General features: G+C 41.0%; 1 pseudogene; it reads left to right on the forward strand.

Moving 5' to 3' along the window:
- The first annotated feature begins 1,320 nt into the window (after positions 1–1,320).
- LOC100773529 lies at positions 1,321–2,396 on the forward strand (annotated as a pseudogene).
- The last annotated feature ends 15,555 nt before the right edge of the window (positions 2,397–17,951 follow it).

Genomic DNA, 17,951 nt, shown 5'->3' on the forward strand with positions numbered 1-17,951 from the left:
TCTGTGGGAGGTGGTGCGAACAGCATATTTGGACAGTGTGATACAGCTTGGTATTTTATAACTGGCATTAATGAAAGGGCATGTGCTTATGGGGACATATGAGAACTTTTGCACCATGAGGGTATAAAATTAGGTTACAGTCAGTTCAGTAGGCAGCTTTATTCCAACAACTACACATGTTGATATCCTGCAAGGGACGGCAAGCTATTGACATGCTGGTATAATAACTATTTCAATGTTATTGTCTGTGACTTTGATATGAGTTTGGTATTTAAGTCTTTCATGGATGCTGCCAGATTTGTGTAACTCAAAAGTATGACAGATTCTGAAAGGTTGGTAATCACTGTTTTGGGAGTAATTATAATTTTAAAAAGGATAATGTGAGGCACTTGGAGGTTAAGTAGTTGATGCTTTCAACATCATCTCATCAATGGGAAACTGGCATCTCAACTAAATCGCATAAATACTTCCTGTCTATCATTAAGGTCAAGCCACCTTTTAAGTCGAAGTGACTATTGAAAGCTTCGGGTTTGACTTGAAACATTTCTTCAGACTTCATCAACAGAGACATCAAACTTGAATGTATCTAGAAAGTTCATGCATCTGTGAGAGTAATGCTACCATCAGCCTCCCAGTCAGTGCCACGGAGTTGATGCAGATGTGGGCCTGTAGATCCTTGGCATCCAGGGCATTTGTCCCAGATGAGGACTCTGGAGTACAGGAAATTTTCAAGGCTATACATAACCAGCTTCAGGGAATCCTGTCCAAACTCTGCTCCCCAGAAAGACATTATCTCTGTTACTTTGGGATGTAAGCAAATCTCTGGTTTGGCAGGGAGACCTAGTTATCCTGGACTGAGTAAATAAATCTGCTCTCTTAACAGGAGAGTGACACTCTCTAGATTTGGTGGCCATTTGCAACACAGATGTCCTTAGCAAAACTTCGGTGGAAAGAGCTACCTAAGGAGTGGGGTTTAGTGTCCTGGGGGAAATAAGAGAGAGCATGAAACTTGCATCTGGGTTTGGGTTGTGCTGAGTACTGACTGGGTGTTCTGAGTTTAGTTACCAACTGCCATGTTTCTCAATGTGGAAATACTGAAAACATTAAATTAGATGGTACAATTAATTTAGAGTTATACTTATCCTGCTAACAAAACATTGTAGAAAAGAAGACCCTGAAAATAGGTGAAAAAGTCCATTAAAAGTGATCTAAAAAAATAAGGGCCTTCTCTGGGCAATGTACAGAGAGTGTGAGACTTTGGTGTAGTAAGTAGGAATTTTTTTTAAAAATCAAAACCTGTTCTCTTTCCCATCTTGCAAGATGGCAGGTGAAAAAGCCGAGAAGCCTGACACAAAATAGAAAAAAAACCAGCAGCCAAGAAGGCTGGTGGCAGCTGGTGCCCTGCTGCTGGTGCAGCCCAAAAGGGTGACACAAAGGTTAAAAAGCCCAAGAAGGAGAAGTCCCATTGCAGCCAGAACCTGCTAGAGGAACCTGCTTAGAGGAATTGGCAGGTACTCCGGATCTGCTATGTGTTCCAGAAAGGCCTTATACAAAAGAAAATACTCAGCTGCAAAAACCAAGGTTGAAAAGAAGAAAATGGAGAAGGTTCTTGCTACTGTCACTAAACCAGTTGGTGGTGACAAAGAATGGTGGTACCCGGGTGGTTAAGCCTCGAAAAATGCCCAGGTGTTACCCTACTGAAGCTGCTGAGCCATGGCCAAAAGCCCTCCAGTCAGCAGTGAGGAAGCTTCGAGCCAGCATCACTCCAGGGACTGTCCTGATCATCCTCACCAGGCGCCACAGGGGCAAGAGGGTGGTTTTCCTAAGCAGTTGGGCAAGGGCTTGCTACTTGTGACAGGACCTCTTGCCTTCAACAGAGTTCCTCTGCAAAGAACGCGCCAGAAATTTGTCATCGCCACCTCTACAAAAGTTGATATCAGTAAGATTAAAATCCCCAAACACCTGACTGGATACTTCAAGAAGAAGCAACTGCGAAAACCCAGGCACCAGGAGGGCGAAATCTTCGACACAGAGAAGGAGAAATACGAGGTTACAGAGCAGCGCAAGGACTTCAGAAAACTGTGGACTCGAAACTTTTGCCAAAGATCAAAGCTCTTCCTCAGCTCCAGGGCTACCTGAGGTCTTAGTTCTCTCTGACAAACGGGATGTATCCTCACAATTTTTTGTTGTTGTTGTTGTTTTTTAAAATATCTATCGACCTAATTAAACAGTTTCATATGTTAAAAAAATCAAAGCCCTCCCATCAAGGCCCAGGGATTTATGTAGAAGAGGCTGAGAGAATGTTGGAGCCAGAGGTGGTGGATGACTTCAAGGAAACAGCATCTTTCAGACATAACGGGATTGATGCACATATGAACTCACAGAGTGTGTGGTAGTATGCTCCAGATCTGCATATGTTCGAGCTAGACAAAAATCCCAGCACTAAGAAGGGGAAAGGGACTGGAAGTACCACCTCTAACCAAGAAGCTATCTGCAATTGGTACCTGCTGGGAAAGAGAAAACCAGTTTTCTCCAAAGGAGTGTGTATCAGTGGGTATATCAGACATACTCCAGGACAGGCCACACTGAGGAGTTGTCACCCAACCCTAAATGGACTCTATGTTTTTTGTGTGTTTTTTTGTCTTATTGTTTTTTGTTTGTTTTGATTTTTGTTTTGTTTGGCCTTTGTTTTTTGACAAAAAAAAAAGAATATGAACTTGAGTGGGTAGGGAGTGAAGGGACCAGCCCTCCATTTCGGCAGCCATAACAGCTGAACACGTGCTTGTCTGACCTTGCCTTAGTCACTAGGAGGTCAGATGTCTGCCTCGTGACAAGGAACCAATCAGAAGTTAGCTAACTGGTGGTGCTATGCTTTACGACCCTGGGTGTACTTTACAGACAAGCACAAAGCAATGACGCACAGAGCATAGCAACCACCCTGGGAGGCCCTAGGAGTTGTCTTTTTCGAGCCACCCACCATGGCAGGTGGGTGAAAGACCCGAGCTAACATGGGGTTAGCTCGTTAAATTACAACAAAGCCTCATGCAGTTTGCAGCAAGCTCTGGAATCCGCCTGGTGATTGGGGTGACCATGGTTGTGGCCTGGGACCCCGGATACCTGAGTTTTCTGGGGGTCTAACAGGAGTTGGCTAGGATCTGGGAGTTGTTGGGGGGAGGGGAAAGTCTGACCAAAACACACTGTACAGATTTTTGGTTTGTTGAGAGCTTTCTTTATTCATACAACAAAAAGGCAAGAAAATGCCAAGAAGTGGTTCAGCTTCTCACAAATGATGCCAGGAACAGGCTGCTGCTTCTTCCTTAGCATTGGTTCTTGTTGTTATGGTAACAAATGGGCACTGTTCCTCTAGGCCCAAATTTCCATCCTAGTAAGAAGGAATTCAGAAAACCTAAGCCTGCTATTTACAGCTCCATTCTTTTATTCTGCAAGGAACAAGCTCCTTAGGGACTTGAACTACACATGAAACCCCAGGACCCAGGTAACATGATTACTCTGACCTGGGAGACTGTAAATATTTAGTTACACGTACAATCGCCATATCCAAAGTCACAATTATGTGAGAAAGTAAGATGATAGTAGCCAGTTGACTGGTGGTGTCTGCCCAAGCTGTTCTGGCTTTAATATAGGCCTTCAGTGAACACTAAAACATGACTTTTCTAGCAGCCACAGACTCCATTCCGTGTACACTTCTTAATGGGCATTCATATTCAAATTTGAAAAGGTTAATTTTGCTCAATCTAGTGGTCAAAGGACAGATACATCCCCAGATACCAAAGAGCTCATTTGGTGAACTTTCAAATGTAAAAGAATTAACATACTGTGGTTAATAAGCCAAATGGAAGGTTTATTACCCCGAACAGTGGCAGGCTGATTACCTTACACTACGGTTTCCTCTTCTACACTAATGGTGTGGGCATCTTCAGCAGCCTCTCTGTGTTTTAGCTTCAGCATCTTCTTCCATCTTGATCTTTCCAGGAGTTGGTCAGTCTTCACATATTTACAAGTGTGAATTAAACTTTAAGTTCAAAGATAATTGTTTTTAGCCATTTTCTCTCCTGTAAGTGCTACCTAAGGGTATATTTTAAAAAAATTCTTAATGAAGAAGAGCAAAAGTAATTTATCCTGATTTTGGTGATCCACAATCACACAGCAAATGCAAGTCAAGGCATTTTATAGTCATAAACATTGATGTAAAAGACTGTTTTCTCAGAGAGTGAAGGTCATGTCATTGAGAGCCTCCCTCTTGCTTAAGGAAATTGCCAGTCCTTTACTGCTTCTGCTTTTGTGACATTCCATCCTCATTTGAATATCTGCTTGTACCATAAGCACCAGTCTGTGACTTTGTACCCATTTCCCCTTGTTTGCATTAATTTAATTATGAGACAGAATGCCAGCTCCTTTACCTTTTCAAAGACATTGGAGATGTCAGGCGTGAGACCATCAAAAAGTCAACACCTGTACAAAGCAAAGGTCCAACATCTGCCTTCTGTGGCTGCTTATAGTCTGTCTCGTCTGCTTAAAGTCTGTCACATCTTTCTTTTTTCCTTTCTTCCTCTCTTAGCTTGGAAGACCATCCAAGGGCCAAGTGCTACCTACAAACTAAAGTTTCATTGCTCTCATTCCCCCAGGCAACACAGATCCTTGTCATCAGAGTGGGAGTCACTGATGTTTATTGATAGTAGAGCCCCACTATCTAAAATGTTTGGATAATATACTAATGAATAGGTATTTACTTGTAACATATTTACACATTTTTACCAAGTCAATAATTTACATTCTGAGATGTGTGCAGAATAGATATTATTCAAGTACGAGATGAAATGGGACTAGGAGATGCTCAGAATGAACATTCTGTGTCCCAGGATATCATCTGGCCCAATCTCAGTGTTTTGTTTTTAGGAGAAAAAGAGGAAACTTCCTTATGTAAAAGAAATACACCATTTTCTAAATTTTAATCTACTTCACTCTGAGTCTACTTAAACCCTGGGGAGCTTAATTCATTTGCATCCTGCCAAAATACAGGTCGAAAACATTATAAGAATAGACTTTAAAATAAAATCAGTTTTCTAAAACAACGTAGAAAATAGAGTGTGATCAAAACCAAATTCCCCTTGACCATAATATTTTCCTTCAGGATCATGATTTATTAACCATCTTTTGCTGGTGAAATAGAGTCTTTTAATTTGATATCTTACTTGAAATGCCAAGGCCACCATTAAGGAAACAGCATTACAGCTGAGGTATAGAGAGCAATGGCCTGGAACCCAAGGCACTTTCAAATTATTTTCTCAAATTTGTGTGCCACGCTTGTGCAGGGGCTATGCGGATTTTCTTTGTGACATTCCATTTTGTTTAGTGTACATGCTGCCAAAGTGAGCACACACTATTTTATAAGAATAATTTAAACAAATATCCTCTTTCAGATCCCAAGATTCTTAACCTTGAGCTCATGGATCTATAAGTGGTTATAGATAGCTTAACATATCACTGAGTATGTTTAAAAAATTATATGGAACATTTGCCCTGATTTCTGGCCATGACTAGTTATTTAGGGGACAGGAATCATCTTCCTATTTTTCTAGAAAGAATTTAATATAAAGAATTGTTAGCAGCTTGGGCCACAGGAGGCTTCATTTGGCTTATAAGTCACAGTCTACCATCAAGGGAGGCCGAGGCAGGAGCTGAAGGCAGGAACAGGAACTGTAGCAGAGACCATAGAGGAACACTACTTACTGGCTTGCTCTCCATAGTTTGCTTCCCTGCCTTTCTTATACAACCCAGGACCATCTGTCCAGAGGTGATGCTGTCCACTGTGGACTGAGCCCTGTAGACATGGCCACAGGCCAACCTGATGGAGACAATTCCTCAGTTGAGGTTTCCTCTTCCCAGGTGACAAGGAGTAAAACCTCATATGATGTGTGAATTATAATATGAAGATTGCTTGTTGATCCAGTTCTCAGCCTAAGAGGACTTGCTTGGATGAAGTCGTCATCCCAGAAGCATGATATATCCATTACTGCTGTGGACTTGAAAAGATAAAAGTAACTAGCTACTCAAAAGTTACTTTTGAATTATTAACAAGGTAGAGAGCTAGCAATTATGTAGTTACTCTGTAATTGCTGCTATTTAAAATGAATACATTGAAATTATTTTATGTCTCTGAGCCACTGTCTCTGAATTTGAGTGAAAGGAAATGGAGACAAAGCAAACAAAACAAGAGGAGGCATGGAATGTTTGGATTTTTTCCCTATAATAATAAGGAATTATTGGTTTGAGGACAGGCAGTATCACGTAAGCTCTACCCAGTGTGGTCATCAGTAGCACATCCAATTGACACTTTCAACAATGTAGGCTACTGATTTAAAAGAGGTTCAGGCTCACCTTCTTTGGTGACTAAAGTCACAATGGTGATTTCTGAGCTATTCAGATTGCACAGGTACCACTTGGGACACATTTCAAGCTGCATTAGTGCAGTGACACACTCGATGTCTATCCCAACAATCCCTTTCCTCCTGTGCATGGCGCATCCACCACCCTCAAGAAAGGCCAATGTCAACATAACTTCAAGTACAACTTGGAGATTCCTGGAGGATTCTCCTTTCCTTCTCTCTTTGTCTGCTTTCATTGTCTAACAATTTCTCAGGCCCCGATCTCCAGTTATTCTTGACTTGAATTCTCTTTTGTTCACATTGCACTTCCGTTCTGTCAGGTTGTAGCTTCATTCCCCATTGCTGTGATAAAATACCCTGACAAACACAATTTAGGGAAGAAAGGAATTGTCTGGATAACCATTGCTACTTTCAGTCTAATGCTGCAGGGCTCTTAAGGTGGTGGGAACTATAGTCGTCAGGACAGAGAGTGAAGAGCTGCATGTCCACTTGTGCCTAGCTCATCTTCTCCTTTCTCCTGCAGTCCAGGACCCATTCACCTTTAGGCTGTGTCTTTCCACATAAATTAACAGAGTCAAAATGTGCAGTAAATATTCAATACACTCAAAATGAAAATAAAACTGGTTCAAAACACAGGGCATTGGTGGCACACCCCTTTAACCCCAGCACTGGGGAGGCAGAGGCAGGTGGATCTCTGAGTTCGAGGCCAGCCTGGTCTGCAGAGCAAGTTCCAGGACAACCTCCAAAACAATACAGAGAAACCCTGTCTTGAAAAACCAAATAAATAAATAAATAAATAAATAATACAATTGCTTTTTATATTTTTGCTTTTATGTGAAATGCAATATTTTAAGTACAAATTAAAGTATTTTTGTAAAGCCCTGCTTCCTTTAATCATCCAATTTGATACACAAGCCCTGATGCTATTTGACTATTTGTATTGAGTTTGCAAATTCAATACAAATAGTCAGTGACAATGCAAATACTCAATGACCCTGGGAGACATTAAAATAGAGTGGGAAAGGCAATGTTTTAAACCACAAGACATAGGATTGAGTTTACACTAGTAGCTTTAGTTGGTTGACTTAATCTTTCTGCCCACTAATACAAAAGTGAAACTTACTTGGCTTATTTTCATCAGAATTTTCACGAAGATCAAATAAATGCATATTTGAAAATGTTTGTGAAGGGTAAATCACTTAATGAATAATGGTTAAAAATAACAGAATTACACAAATAGACAAATGATGAATCATAAAATCTTCAGATGGAGTGATGGCTGACCTTGAAACACTAAAGCAATGCAAAGGCTCGGTTTATCATGTGCTATGCTCGGTTTATCATGTGCTATAATAAACAAATACCTCTATGGATAGAAGATGATGGCTAGATTAGTGGATGTCAGAAGAGAAATTAAAGTGAGAGATGTAGAGTTGGAGCAGCACTGATCACCAATGGAAACAGCTGAGCATTGCTCAGAGGAAAACTACCTGTTCAAGTGGACAGGCTTTCTTACATATTGAGGGAACTTTGGGAGTATGTAAGGTTGGACTCTGGGTAGTAATGGTGCCCAATTTGAGTTGAGAAAGAAGTTGTACCTGGCAGCACTTTTGAGAAAGCCACAGGATGGATGACCTAGAGCAGTGGTTCTAAAGCTGTTGTGTTTATCTAAGTTAATCTATTACCAATAAATTTTTAAAGACTTGGGAGTCAAATATTCAGGTAAACACTGCATAGATCAAAGAAGCAGCAGAGGAGTGACCAGCTGACCTTTTCTCCACACTTCATAGACCAAAATAATAATAATAATAATAATAATAATAATAATAATAATAATAATAAAAGGAAGTCCAAAAGCCTGCCCATCTCCAAGTACTTCCCTGTTCCTTCTTTTGCGTCTCCATTCATATCCTGGGGGTCTCCATATACTCTGGATTGATTCTTGTCAGCTAGTCACTGGCTCCACCCCACGATTCAAGGTTAGCTTTATTAACACAGTTTTGGGGTGCCACAGTGTGATCAAATGTCCACAACATCAACCTTCTTAGTACTACAACACTTTAATACAGTTCCTTATGTTCTGGTGACCCCCCACCACAACTTTTGGTTGCTACTTCATAACTGTGACTTTGCTACTATTTTTTTTTTTTTGGTTTTCTGAGACAGGGTTTCTCTGTGGCTTTGGAGGCTGTCCTGGAACTAGCTCTTGTAAACCAGGCTGGTCTCGAACTCACAGAGATCCACCTGCCTCTGCCTCTGCCTCCCGAGTGCTGGGATTAAAGACGTGTGCCACCAATGCCCGGCTGACTTTGCTACTGTTATGAATCACAATGTATATCTGTGTTTTCTAAGAGTCTTCTGGAGATCATGACCCACAGGTTGAGAACTGCTTTTCTAGGGGATGACAAGGGACTCTTTCATCAAGATGAACTAGGTTTTTGCTTTTCCACTCCTGGAAACACCACAGTGAGTAGAGACAGTGTCTCCATGGAAAATTTGTCTTCCCAGTGGACAAATGTAGAGCTGGAGCCTCAGGAGGATGTAGAAAAGTTTAGAGATCCTTATTCAGTTTAAAGATGTCAATGAGTACCAGGTGCATCACCAGATCCATTATATATTATTGTGCCTGATGCTCAGAACGCAATTTTAGGTGACATGTTAGTCATCCCTCATTACTATAGCAAATACCTAAGACATTGAACTTGTAAAGAAAAGATGCTATTTTGGCTCACAGTTTTGGATGTTCAAGTCAACATTTGGTTGCCCTATTGCTCTGGGGTTCCAATGGCAAGGTTAACAATGAGCAATAGAGGAGGCAGCATCAAGGTCCCCCTTTGGAATTTAAGATCCAAACTATAGCGGTTGGTATCAATGCCATTGACAGGCTGAGCTCAGGTGTCAGAGTTGTTGAAAATTTCCTAGTGAGGGACTAACTTGGGATTGAAATTCCAATTCTTTGGCCTTTTTTACACCAGATCCCGTTCAGTGTTAACGAGTTGCTGTCTACCAGATATTTTGTATTTGCTTATATTAAAGACTTCCAGAGGGATGCATGTGGAAATGTTCATGGGTTTTGATAGAGCCTTTGATGCCAGGCTCTGATGGTATCAGAAGCAGCAAATCCCAGGGCTATTTGAAGCAACTATTTTTAACAAAGGAGGAAAATTAGATTCATGGCTGTGCCTATCTGATCATCACAATTTCTTTCCAGTCTGATATTTTCTTGGTAAAGAAATATTTTGCTACTTTGAATACTGCCTTTATAATAATATCCCAAAGAACCTTACTATATCACTGCACACTAATTTAGAAAATCAAGGTTTTTTGACAGTTCTATTCGGGTCTGGGCAAATGGCAGAGCTGTCTATAATTCACAGCCTGCTTCAGGAAGTCAGTGGCAATATTTGACAAGGACACTACTTCATTAACATTTTTCTCTGCTTCAAATCACAAAACAGAACACGCGATTTCAAAGAGCTCTTTTGTGTCATGTGCTGTATTTTCTAAAATACTTCAGGACAGGATGTGTGTTAAGGACAATCCCAGATTTTGTCAAATCCCAGCCTTTTAAACTCCACTTTTCTTTTCAAATAGATGCCTCACATTTTCTAAAGCATTGTGGATGTATAGTAAAGGTTTACTTTGAGTTTTGTTGGCTGCATGTTTTTACTGGAGAAAAACTTTTGTTGCCGAAAAAACTGAGACCTTTCCTTTCAGTTTATGTTTAGTTATGGAAATAAAATCTAAGCAGATGGAAACTTGGAACTGTTTTATAGTTAGGTTGTGTCATATAAAACAAATTGGTAAAAACTCATTTGTTCATATGACAATTATGTGTTTTTTTTGTTTTGTTTTGTTTGCTTTGGTTTTTTGAGGCAGGGTTTCTCTGTGTAGCATTGGAGCCTATCCTGGCACTCACTCTAGAGACCAGACTGGCCTCGAACTTACAGAGATCTGCCTGCCTCTGCCTCCCAAGTGCTGGGATTAAAGGCATGCGCCACCAATGCCCGGCTACAATTATGTTTTTAATTTTATTTTAAGAGGAAAATATTCTGTATATCTTAGCAAGGAAACAATTATACATACATACATACATACATACATACATACATATGTATATATATGTAATGCTATGTACATACAAGAAGTGTATAATCATCCTGTATTGTCTGTAGTCAGTAATACTACAATAAGTTAATTATTGATGGAATATTCATCATGTTTCAAGCTATCCACAGTAACCGAAAGAAAAAAAAATAGCATTTGCTTCATGTGGCTCCCGGAGTCACTTTAATGTATCTCATACCACAGTATGATGACATTATAGAGGAAGCTTAAGTATTGTTTAGATATGGCCTAAGTTTGATCAGTTGGATGACTTGTGCGATTAACATTTTCTATTGTTAAGTGCAAATTCTATGAATCAGTTGTGTGAGCCAATTGTATCATGTGTTTGAAATCAAGATAGTAGATGCCCTACTGTCCTTGAAAACAAATGTGCCTTCTGTCTCAGAAACACTTGGTAGATTTTAGAGAACTCATCTTGTGTGATTTATTTTAGAAATTGTTTATCACAGTTTCTCAACATTTTCGAAATATGTTTATACTTTTGCAGATAGTGTGCTGTGTGCATTAGGGCTGTGTTTTGGCTGTTTGGGTTGTGTTAACAAACTACTTCAAATTTGAGGGATTTAAGTAACATAGATCTTTTCTGTGGATTTGCTCCAATGTGGTATTGATCGGGATTACCCCACACAGCTGAATACAACTGGGAGCTTCACTGCGGGACATGGTTCTTCATGCAGCACCTTTCTTCAATAGCTTAGCTGGTATTCTCCTAGAGAGGGCAGTCAGGCCCATGGGAGCAGGTGATACTTCTACTAGTGTCATACTTGGGAGCATCCCATGGACCAAAGCACACCAGGCAGCCACATACACAGGAAGAACTTTCCATGGTTTGAATATTGGGGAAGTGTAGTTTGTAGGAGTTTCTGATGTGTTTCCCACACCTCTGCCATTTTCTTAGTAATACAAATCCTTATTATTATTATTATTATTATTATTATTATTATTATTATTATTATCAGGTGACATGGTTGCATAGGGCATTTGGACAAGAGACACAAGTGTAAGTGCTGGATGGGACTTCTGGGTAGTAAGTGGCATATTCATGTTTATCTAAAGGGTTATCACTGATCTTACTATAAAACAGCACTTTACTCTCTCACACAATTTCTGAGAGGTAGGACTTGGGAGCAGCTAAATTGAGAAATTTTGGTGTAGCATCTCTCAAGAGACTTCAGTTAAGGCACTAAGAATTACACATGATATGCAAGTTCACTAGACCTGGAGCAATTCAGATGGTTCACCCCCATAGCTCTTTGATGGAAGTCTCATGTGTGTAGAAGAAGCCTTAGTTCTTTACCAGGTAGACCTTTTCCTAGGACTTCTCCAGAGCCTTGAAGTTCATGCTACTACAGACAGCTTCTACCAGATCGAGTGAGTTAAAGTATGGGGGATGTTGGGGTGAAGAGACAGCAAGATGTCTTTCCTGTCTTTGAGGTTGCATATAATATCTTCTCTGGAAATTTTAGTGACACCAGCATTGGAGTGGAATGACACAGGACATAAGTGACAGAAGGCAGGGCTTATAGGAACCATCTTGGAGCTGCCTACCACAGTGATGCTAATAAAAAGGCATGATTCTCCTTATTTTGGGCATCAGATATTCTTTAGTATTTTAAGCAGTTGTGTGCAACAAGGCTTACAAATCAAATTCTATCTAAAAGGGTCTCTGCAGTGTAGCTAGACTCAAGTTTGTTTATTCTTTATTCTCATTAAGAAGAGGGAAAAAGTCATTTATTCAAAGTGGAAACAGTTATGACAATATTTACTGAGAATTCTGTTCTCTAACCTGCTAGGAGGGTTGTTGGATTGTTTGAAAACACTTTAGAGAACATGGCCTGAAACAGAAACACTGCTGTCTTATTCATATTCACTGCAGAAATAATTACTGATCATTGTTAGCACGCTCATCTTTTTATAGACAGACTATAAATGGGAGAGCACGAGCTCCACGTGGTAGGAAAGTGGGTTCCCCTGATGACCAACTCTGCTGCTGCTTTCCTGCTATACCTATGCTGTAGTCTGTCTTCAATACGCCCAATATGTGTGTTATTAGAAGAGAGAAGGCCGCATCCCATGTACACGTTTGGGCCATTGTAAACTTGGAACATTTAATCTGTGTATAAACAGCACTGGCTGTCAGTCAGAGATGCATGAACTCAGATACCAGTTTGTCCTTCTGTCCATGTCTTTCTGGTTCATAAAAGGCAACTCTCCAGCCATAAGGTGAATTTGATGTTTGATGTACAGGGTGTCATTGTGTATAAGAGGCACAAGGCTAATATTAAGTGTGAAAAAGGCAATCATTAATAGTAAGATTCTTCAGATTTTTATAAGTATTAGTAGCTTTGGTAAATGACCAGAATGTTTCCTAATAAGACCTCTTTAAGACAGTGTGTGTGTGTGTGTGTGTGTGTGTGTGTGTGTGTGTGTGTGTGTGTGTGTATGCTCACACACATGCATGTGCATTTATATGTGGATCTAAGGTTTAGGGTATTAGATGTGTTAGAATTAAGAGAGCATATTTCTCTTTTTGAACATCGCTTATAGTGGAAAATTCCTTTTAGTAGCTCGAGTTCTGTTAATATAGGTAAGCAACAAGTAACTGGAAACCATTTCTCTGTCTGTTTACCCAGCCAATCAATTATTCATACAACATTTTAAAATGCAAAGAGTGAGGTGTGTTAGTTTTCTACATTCCAGGTTTTCATGCTTTGAGTGAAGAGAGGCATGGACTAACAGCCAAGCCCAAGGGACAGTTACTATATTTGTGATGCACCTGTTTACCAGCAGACTGTAGCAGAAGAAATTTGCTGAGGAAGAAGTGTGAGCTCCATTCAGAGAGTCTGAAAGGGTCTGTGCTTCATCTATGTCTTAAGACATGAATGATTTCCTGGGTGACCAAGGGAAGAACTGGAATTGTTATGGAGAGGCAGAATGCACTGGGAAATGACAGAAGAGAGAAAGGAATGGAAGGAACATCCTCAGCTGTCTTGGCAGGACAGGGGACTGATGGTTGACAGCAGGTATGGCAAGGCTGGAAAAGCAAGCTGGATGGATCTTGAAGATGGTTGTGTGCCATAGATGATTGTGAGGATGAATGTGGGTTCCCCTGAAGATATCAGTGAGCCATTAGAAGATTTTTCTTCTTTTGGGTATATGCCTAAGAGTGGAGGACATCTGTTCAACGATGTTCATAGCAGCACTATTTGTAATATCCAGAAACTGGAAGCAGCCTAGATGCCCCTCAACCGAAGAATGGATAGAGAAAATGTGGTACATTTACACAATGGAGTACTACTCAGCAGAAAAAACAATGGAATCTTGAAATTTGCAGGAAAATGGATGGATCTAGAAGAAACCATTCTGAGCAAGGTAACCCAATCACAAAAAGACAAACATGGTATGTACTCACTCATATATGGATTTTAGACATAGAGTAAGGATTACCAGCCTACAATACACACTGCCAAAGAAGCTAATAAACAAGGAGGACCCTAAGAGAGACATACATGGTCCCCTGGAGAAGTGGAAAGGGTCAAGATCTGCTGAGCAAATTGGGAGCACGGGAAGAGGGGGGAGGGAGCTAGAGAATGAGAAGGGGAGATGAAGAGGGATGCAGAGGACATGAGGGAGCAGAAAGTTTGAGTCAGGGGAAGAATAGAAGATAACAAGAATGGAGATATCATAATAGAGGGAGACATTTTTGGTTTACAGAGAAATCAGGTACTGGGGAAATGTCTGGAGATCTACAAAGATGACACCAGTTAACAATCTAAGCAAAGGAGGAGAGGCTACCTTAAATGCCCTCCCCCGATTATGAGATTGATGACTGACTTATATGCCATCATATAGCCTTCATCCAGCAGCTGGTGGAAATAGAAGCAGACACCCACAACTAATCACCGAACTGAACTGGAACCCAGATGCAGAGAAGGACAAGTGAAGAGCACAGGGGTCCAGCCTAGGCTGGTGAAACCCACAGAAACAGCTGATCTGAACATCCAGTAACTACTGCTCCCCAGATTGATAGCTGGAATACCAGCATGGGGCTGATCCAGACCCCAGGAACGTGGGTTTCAGTGAGGAAACCTTGAAAATCTACGGCCCTCCTGTAGAAGTTCAGTACTTATCCCTAGCATAGGTGTGGACTTTGGGAGCCCATTCCACATAGAGGAATACTCCTTGAGCCAAGACACATGGGGTTGGGCCTAGGCCTTATCCCAAAGGATACAATAGACACTGATGACACCCTATGGAAGGCCTCACAATCCAGGGGGAGCAGAAAGGATATGTGATAGATAGGGTTTTAGTTGGGGGGGGTGGTAGGGGAGGATGGGTGGGAGAAGGGAACTGTAAAACAATCCTGCTTCTAATTCAAATTTAAAAAAGTTGGAAAAAAAGGTAAAAAAATGTATGTTTTACATAAAAAGATTTTTCTTTTTTATTTAATTTTTAAAATTAATTTAATTTTTACATTCCAATGCCAGTTCCCTCTCCCTCCTTCCCTTCCACTCCCTCCCCCTCCCCCTCCTCCCATCTGCTCCACAGAGAGGGTAAGACCTCCCCTAGGAGGTCTACTAGGTCTGTACCATCATCTCATTGAGGCAGGACCAAGGCACCTCTCCACCCCCACACCCCTGTGTCTAGGCTGGGCAAGGTGTCTCTCCATGTAGAATGGACTCCACTAAGTCAGTTTGTGCATTAGTGTTAGGTCTTAGACCCATTGCCAGTGGCCTCATATATTATCCCAGTCACATCATTGCCACCTATATTAAGGGAGTCTAGTTTGGTCTTATGTAGGTTCCCCATTTTTTTTTAAGAGAGAAGAGATCAGTTGGCATTTTTACTCTAACAACAGTGTGGAACCTACAGTAGGAGGATGAGAAGGTGACAGGCGAGAACTCGTGGGAGATGTGGCAGTCTTCTAGAGAGGTGAGGCGGAGGCTGGACCGAGACCATTCTGGAGGCCAGAGAGAGTTCTTACTGACTTGTGGGGGTTACTCACAAGGCTCATGGTGAGCATTGAGTTGGAGGCATTATTAAGGCGTGGGGAGGGCAGCTGTGAGAAAGGAGGGAGGCCTCTGAAGGAAGGATGGGTTTACATTGGCTCATAGTTCCAGGGTCCAGCCCATTATGCTGGGCTGGTCATGGTAGCGGGAGCTTGAGCATCTGTTGACATTGCATTCATAGTCAGGAAGCAAAAGGCAATGAACGAGTGCTATTGCTCATTCATCTTTCTCCTTTTTATATAGACCAGGACTCAAGTCTAGGAAATGGTCCTACCCTCTCTTAGGGTGTGTCTTCCCAACATAACTAACCCAATCAAATCAAGGAAATTCCTCACTGGAGCCTGACCTAATCTAAGTAATCCCTCATAGGCTTGCCTTCCAGGCGATTCCAGATCCTATCATGTTCACAATCAACATTAGCATTGCAGACTCTCTGCATCTGCATCTGCATCTTGAGACTTTCAGGCCGTCTCCATCAGCCAGCAGCTGTGTGTGCACAGTCCTGAACCCTGCTTTGAATGTAGCAGGCTCTGGACGGAACCCTAAAACCAGGCCAGTCTGTCTGTGACATCTTACCACACCTTCCCACCCTAAAGACAGATGCTTGATGGCTGCTGCTTTTGCCTAACACATCTATCATTTCAGTCTGACCCGCTACTACCTTTTGTATTTATCTTTTATGCCAGATACACCAGACAGTGCTCATCTGATGAATACTTCATCTTATTTCATGCATTTATCATTCTATTCTTACAGTTTCAAAGGGTTCATACTTGTCTTCTGTTTCAAATTCTTTTCCCACTTGTTATGTTTCATCAAAATTCCACTCAATCACCACCTCCTCTAGGAAGGAAGTCTTCCTGGGTTTCCTGTCATTTTCAAATGGCTTCTTCATAAGCAGAGAGCAAGAGGAATTTCATATCATTCTAGGTCAGCATTTATAGATTGTATATATTATTACTTTATTATTTTAATATAAATAAAATTTATCTGTTGACTACTTATAGTATACCTGTAAGCAATAAACCTATGGATATTAATTGTAGTATACTATAATCATTTTCATTTTCTTCAACAAACTATAATTTTCTTTATCATTTTCCATGTTATAAATTTGTAGCTATATCAGCCCTTATAGACACACATAGTATTTTAAAAATTATATGTACTCATTATATTTATGGACTTTTGAGTCATGCTTATATTCTTATTCTTTTTTTCTAAACAGGACCTCTCTCCCTGCATTACTTAGGCTTGCTTAATCTTCCAGCTTCAGGCTCCAGAGTGGCTGAGACTACAGGCATGTACTGTCAGTCAGTGCTGGCATTTGTTCTGTTAATTTGTAAATGTACTTCTCTGTCTTTTCTCTGCCAGCAAGGGCTATTTGGTTGGGAGGCAATTCTCCATGGACTGCTTGTTTCTGGGGCATAGAGTACAGAGACACTGATAGTTTCTTGCTGAACTGTCCTTGTAAAAACATGTTAATACAAATAGCCCTGGAAGACAGTCATTCACTACAGCAAAGGGCCTGCATGGCTACCATCCTGTAGAATAAGGAAGCAGTCCTCTTCCAGAAAAGATGTTCAGTGATGTTGATCCAAGTCCTTTGTAAAAGATGTCAAGCCCTTCCAGGGTTAGAAGGCCTTGCCTATGGCCCAAACCTCATGGGACTTGGGGAATGAGTTGAACTTTGTAAACATGAAGGTCATGTTTGCCACGCCATAACAGAGCCTACTGTTTTCCACTTTGTAAGTGTAGCTTTCTGACAAGTGTCCTTGAAATCATGGCAGGTTCATTCTTCATGTTCCAACTGGGCTCATGTTTCTGTACCTCTCCTTGGTTTACCTCTCAGAACTTATTGCTATTGCTGTTTTTTAAAGGCAATATTTACACTGGGTGGTGGTGCATGCCTTTAAACCCAGGACTCAGGAGACAGAGGCAGATGAATCTCTGTGAGTTCAAGATCAACCTGGTCTACAGAGTGAGGTCTAGGACAGCCAAGGCTACACTGAGAAACCCTGTTCTGAGAAACCACACTCTCTCTCTCTCTCTCTCTCTCTCTCTCTCTCTCTCTCTCTCTCTCTCACACACACACACACACGGTAACATTTACTAAGTGTTATTGGCTAAATCTTTTGGGAAGATTTAAAAACTTTTTAGTATGTATGTATATATGATGTATGTGAGCAGAGTGTGTGCACCTTCCGAGGTCAGAGGACATTTTAGGAGTTGGTTCTTACCTTTCACTGTAGGTTCTTCAGGCTGAACTCAAGTCATCAGGCTTACACAGCTGCTGAGCCTTCTTTGTGCCATCTGGTATCAATCTTAATTTCACTATTTCTCTTAGCAGTTGCATAAGCTTGAGTAGAACAAGAGTCCCCAATTTTATAGACACCATGCTCTAACT

This window comes from Cricetulus griseus (genome assembly GCF_003668045.3).
Source record: "Cricetulus griseus strain 17A/GY chromosome 1 unlocalized genomic scaffold, alternate assembly CriGri-PICRH-1.0 chr1_1, whole genome shotgun sequence".
NCBI classification, from domain to species: domain Eukaryota; kingdom Metazoa; phylum Chordata; class Mammalia; order Rodentia; family Cricetidae; genus Cricetulus; species Cricetulus griseus.